We start from the raw sequence: 6231 nt of genomic DNA on the forward strand, positions 1-6231 counted from the left end.
TGATGGGATCAGGCCATGTCTGAAAGGCCTTAATATTAATATTAATATATACGGTAGGGGGTCCTGGGTGTTGGACCCCCACCGTTCAGACACTGATGACTAGTGTTGAGTGAATCGAAATATCTAAGGTGAACTTTGATACAAATTTCAGCGAAACTTCAATTTGCAGCGAAACCGAATTTCCTTGTGCTTTGTGGTAACGAATCAATTTTCCCTGGAATGGGTGTAAAAAATAAAATAAAATCATACCTCATCCTTTTGAGTGCGAAGAGGCCGCCGTGGCCGTCTTGCATGAAGATCCTTCGCGGTGAAATATGACGTCACCAAGCCGGCTAGCGTGAGGACATCACCTCGCACAATGCTAGATTTCACACTGGATATTGAAGCAGGATGGCCTCTTTGCACTCAAATGGATAAGGTCTGAAAAGCCTTAATATTAATCTCAGATGCCGCGATCAGCGATGAATGCGGCATTACATGACTTTGCCCATCTCTGCGGATGACCGATCCTGAGGATAGTTCATCAGTAAAAATACCTCGGAAAACCCTTTTAAAATTAAATACATTTCAATCATTTTGCAAAAGCGTGTAATAAAAATGGACATGTCTACCTGGTATCATCGTCGTAGTACTGGACCATAAAAAAAAAACGTTCTCATGATATTTAACCCCTTGCTATGACAGACAAATCTCATTTTTTCCCTCCTGCCTTCCAAGAGCTATAATCTTTTTATTTTCTGTCAGAGTAGCCATAAAGAGATTTTTTTTTTCACAAAATGAGTTGTTCTTCTCCTTGGCGGCATTCCCGGTCCAATGTAATGTATGATCAAAAAGCGAACAAAGTATATGTGGACTGGAGAAGAGCGATACTGACCTCCCCCAATCCTTACATGACTGTGAGCAGACACTTACCTCCTCCTGCAGAGCAGCCCTGTAGTTGTTCTGTGCTTACAGGACCTGTGATGATGTCAGTCATGTGTGGGAGGAGTCAGGAATCACATGACCAGGTATTTACCTGTAGATGCTAAAGCTTAGTGAGTGAAAGGACCTTTGGTGATGTCATGACCATGTGACCATTTGTGGGCGGAGTCAGGCTCCAGGCTGTGCTGTCTAAGGAGATTTTATTTCAAGACATGGGGCTCCTATTGCTTATCTTTCTTTACTGACAAACCACAGCAGCAAAGAAAAAACTTGGAAAATTAGCATATCTCCATGGTAACAATCCCTGCTCCCCTATAAATAGTCTCTGTAATAGGAAGCCTTCCTCTTTCTTTGCTGCTGCCACAGTTAAGTACTTCACTGTGTCCTTCCATTACAGATTTTTGTGTCTTATTTGTGTTGTTGGTTCTTCCTTACAGGGCGGGGTTTTTCCCCTTTTTATTATTCTTATTGTGGTATTTTTTATTTTCTTGCCTGGGTTCACTTGTTTTCCCTACAGGTATTCGCATTTCTGCCGCCCCTTGAACTCTTGCGCCTATGGCGTTTTTTTCCCTGTTTCGGGCTCTCCTCTGGCCATCCTGTCCCCTTTTTTCTCGCACATTTTCCTGTTACTCTTTTCCCGGTATTCCTCTCTCTTCATCCGTGTCCGCTTAGTAGGCGCGACCGAGGTCTCGGGATCTCGGCGGCCTCTTCTCACCCTCCACTGCTCTGTTCGCAGCCCTCCTCGCGCTCTTCTCCTCTGCGGAGCTCGCGAGCTCGCACTTCTCCTGTTTACTGCCCCCCTCTTCCTGGCAGTCCGTTCACTCCACACACTGCCGCTGCGTCTTGTGGGGTAAACGCAACACCAGTTAGGTTAGATTTGTACTGCCCTACTGTCGTGTTTGTCTGGCCCTGGCTGCGGCCACTGTGCAATCAGTACTCCTATCAGGTTACCCCATCAGGTCTCATTACTTATTTTGCAGTGTTCCCTGCTGGTCTGGTCAATCATGTCCCAGTTACCATCTATGTATGCGCAGGACTGATGGGTAGTCCAGAAGTGGGGTTCTCCCGCCCCTCCTGCGGACCAGTTCCCAGTGGTTCCATTCCCACTATGGATCCGTCCCTGACGGATGCCTTCCAGCAATCGGTCTCAGAGGCAATCATGGCGGGCAATCAGGTCTATGTCCCATTCCCTATATAAGTCTATTACTGAAGCCCTTTATGGCACAGCCCCCTCCGCCTAGGGTTACTACCCATCAAGAGCCTGTTTCCCATCCTGCCTCCAGAACTGTGTTGACTAGTGTGTCTGCCACCCATGAGAGCGCGCCCGGATCGCGCAAAAGAGCCTTGTCCCGCAAGGCAGAAAAGGCGAGGAGTTGGAAGTGCGCTAGAGCACAAGCAGATTCTGCTTTCGCATCTGACTTCGGTTCCAAGGATGAGGAGGTTAGATATGAGGATGCGGAATTCCCTGACGCAGACCTGTTGGACTCCCCACCCGACCGGCCCCATACCATTCCTTCCGCTACGGCGGCAGGGATTTTTGCGTCAGAGGATATACAGGGCCATCCTGGTCCCTTGACCGACCCCTCGGGAGAGCCGTTGTTTGACCCAGATTCATTGCACCACCCAAGGTCAGCTGAGTGGCTCCCTCTGGACCATGTAGCTCAGTATCTAGAATCTAGGGTCCGTTGCCCTCTTAGCAAAGAGGCCCGCAACAAACTGAAAGCCGAATGCCCTCGGCCCTTGATTGCAAATAAAGTTTGCGATACTCCAATCGTGGCTCAATTCCTAACCAAATCCGTCTGGAATCCCAGAAAAGGCTTAGAATCTGCCCTCAAGGCGTGCCAGGACAAACTCCTGGACGTGTTTGGCCCTCTTGCAAAAATGTTTGAATTGGCTGAGACAGCTAGGGCGACTAATGAGCAGATTGACCCGGAGGAGCTCCGTGGTTGGGCCCAACGGGCCATATGTATAGGTCGGTAACGTCAACACCTCCCTCTAAATTGAGAGACGGAAGGCGATTTTATTTAAAATTGAACCTAAGCTTGCGAATTTAGCCCTGTCAAGTTAGGTAGCGAGGCGCAGGGGCTAATTTTTGGTGACTCGTTCATCAAAGACATGAGCAAGTTTGTTGGAGCATTCACGGCCCCTGACAAGGCCCAATCCTTGATGAAGAGGGTATTCCACCCCCGTTTTTCTAGCAGGGCCGGCAGTTCCAGGGGCCGTCTGTCCGGCCGCTCCTCCTTTCAGACCCAGGGCTCGGGTCGAGGTTCCTACAACCACCGCTCCTTCACCCAGAGGACCTCCTTCCGGGATTCCAGGCAGCCAACGGGTTTCTTTCCGTCGCGAGGTGCCACCAGTCGTAGAGGCTACAGAGGAAACTCCTGCTCCTGTCGACCCTTCGGTAAGTACCGCACTCCTTCTTTCTTCTCCACACTGTGTAGGCGGCAGACTCCAACATTTTTCTCGTGCTTGGTCTGCTATAACCACGGACGTTTGGGTTTTGTCCACAATTCTAGGGTTCCAGATAGAGCTGGTGGGGTGTCCGAATTTTCTTCCTCTACCCCATCCTATGGTCGTCTCATCAGAGACCCTCCACTACATAGACATAGAACTTATTGAGCTATGGAAGATGGAGGCAATCGAACGCACTCCAGAATCCCCCAGAGGTGTCCTAAGCACTATCTTCTTGGTACGCAAGAAGGGCGGTCAGATGCGCCCTGTCATCAACCTGCGTCCCCTGAACAGTTTTGTGCGATATCGGCACTTCAAGATGGAGGGTATTCACCTCCTCAGGGACCTTCTACTTCTAGGGGATTGGATGGTGAAGCTCGACCTCAAAGACGGGTACCTCACCGTCCCTGTGGAGGACTGTTCCAGAGATCTACTTCGCTTCCGTTGGAGGGACGAGATTTGGTGTTTCACCTGCCTTCCTTTCGGTCTCTCCTCGGTCCCGTGGTGCTTCACCTAGCTCATGCGGCCGGTTGTTGCATGGCTCCACAGTCGAGGGGTCAGACTCATCATATATCTGGACGACATCCTTTTGTTGGCCCAGGACCGGCAGACTCTCCTATTACACCTGGACATCACCTCGAGGCTGGGTTTTCTCATCAACTACAACAAATCCGTGCCTACCCCGGCATGAATTATGGAATTCTGGATTTTTCCGTAAATTCGGTGACTGAGACCCTCAGTCTTCCGATTACGAAGATCAAGGAGATCCGCAAGGAGTTGCGAAGGACACTAGAGGCTCCACAGATTTCTCTTTGACATTTTGCTCGGATCATCAGCCTTCTGTCCTCATCCATCCAAGCCGTCTTTCTGGCTCCTCTACATTACCGGGCCTTCCAACGCCTGAAGACAACACACTTACACGAGGGGGCCTCATACGCGGATCTGATCTCCCTGGATGCGGAGACTCGGGACGAGATTCTCTGGTGGATATGCAACCTTCAGGCCTGGAACGGGAAGGCGATCTGCGGTCCTCGCCCGGATTTTACAGTGGACTCCGATGCCAGCCTTCTTGGCTGGGGGGCTCACTGCTACGGCATATCTACCGGGGGTCATTGGTCAGAAGAGGAATCTCCATTGCATATCAATGCGTTGGAACTTCTGGCGGGCTTGCATTCGTTTACGCATGGACAACGTGTCCGCTATGTCAATGCCATGGGCGGTACACATTCTCCCATGCTTTCGCATCTGGCCAAGGAGCTCTGGTCTTTCTGTCTCAGCCAGGAGCTCACCGTCATGGCGGAATACTTACCGGGTTCACACAACATCCAGGCGGATTGGAGTTCTCGTTATCTCCGGGATGCCAGCGACTGGAAGTTAGACTCGCGGGTGTTCTCTGCCATCTCCTCGCTCTGGGGTCTTGCTTGTATCGACCTCTTCGCTTCCCGCTTGAACAAGCAACTGCCACGTTTTTTCAGTTGGCGGCCGGAAGCGGAAGCCGTGGACGCGTTCCTTCAGGACTGGTCCGGATCCCTGCATTACGCGTTTCCTCCGTTTTCAATGATCCCGAAGGTTCTGAGTCAGGTTCGTTTCCAGTCAGCGGAGATCATCCTGATTGTCCCATTTTGGACCACGCAGTCATGGTTCCCCCACCTGTTGGAACTCCTTACTCTTCCTCCTTTTCTCTTGCAGGTCCGTCCAGACCTTCTCTTAGGCCCAGGAAACAGTCGGCATCCTCTCCTTCTGGATGGCTCTCTTCGCCTGCTAGCTTGCAGGGTATCGGGTGTTCCCATGACAGCAACGGTCTTTCGGAGGCGACTCAGAGATTACTGGAGGAATCTTGGGCCCCCAGCACCAGACGGGCTTACGGGCCTGGAGAGCTTGGGCTAGTTGGTGCCTGGGGTGGGATTTTGATCCCGTTTCGGCCTCTGAAGCGGATATCCTGCGGTTCCCAGATTCGATTGAGGGTATGTCCCCTTGAACTTATTAAACCTGGCCCAAGCTGTGCTGTAGATCCTCAACGTATTATTAGATAGTGATTTGTTCATCAGTGACCTGGCGGTTTCCAAGTGCGTAGTTAGTCCATGAACAGTACTCTGTGGTGTGGCGTTGGAGTCGGTAACGGATCTGCTTCTGGGGAGATCTGGAAAAAAAGTTTAAAATTAAGCCTATACAAGGCGTCTGCTGCGGTATTTACCCTGCCAGGTATATGTGTACATTGGAAATGAAAATGATATTGCAAGGCTAACCATACGAACCTACTGACTAAGGACATAACCTCCATAGAAGCTGATCTGCCTTTGTTAATGATATCAGCTGTAACAGCGTTATCTGTTTGGTTCTGCCATAATTTTCCCTAAACTTGTGCTGCTGCAACTATTGGGTAAACTTCAAACAGTGGGGAGGATTGAGAGAACTCCGTAATATTTGCTTCTTCTGGCGGCCAGGGACTAGCCAACCAGTGACTCCCGTAAATAGCTGCAAATCCTACTGATGAAGAAGCATCTGTATGAATAATCGGGGACTTGCCTGAAACCGAAGGAACAAATAATGACACTCCGTTCCATTGGGAAAGAAAAGTGTCCCATATGACTAGATCTGCCACCGCCTGTTGATCTAAACTGATAGCGCTGTCTTGATCTGGAGCTGATGATAGCAACTTGAGCAGTCTAGATATGAAATATCTTCCCTGAGGAATGATTCTCATCGCAAAATTCAGCATACCTAACAAGCTCTGTAGCCCTGCCCTAGTGGTAGCCTTCCCTTGTGCTAACTTATTACCACTTCTTTGACTCTTAACAGCTTCTCTACGGGTAAGCTAGTCTGTAACTTGACTGTATCTAACTGTATACCTAAAAAGGT

This window comes from Bufo gargarizans, chromosome 1 (assembly GCF_014858855.1).
Source record: "Bufo gargarizans isolate SCDJY-AF-19 chromosome 1, ASM1485885v1, whole genome shotgun sequence".
Lineage (NCBI taxonomy): Eukaryota > Metazoa > Chordata > Amphibia > Anura > Bufonidae > Bufo > Bufo gargarizans.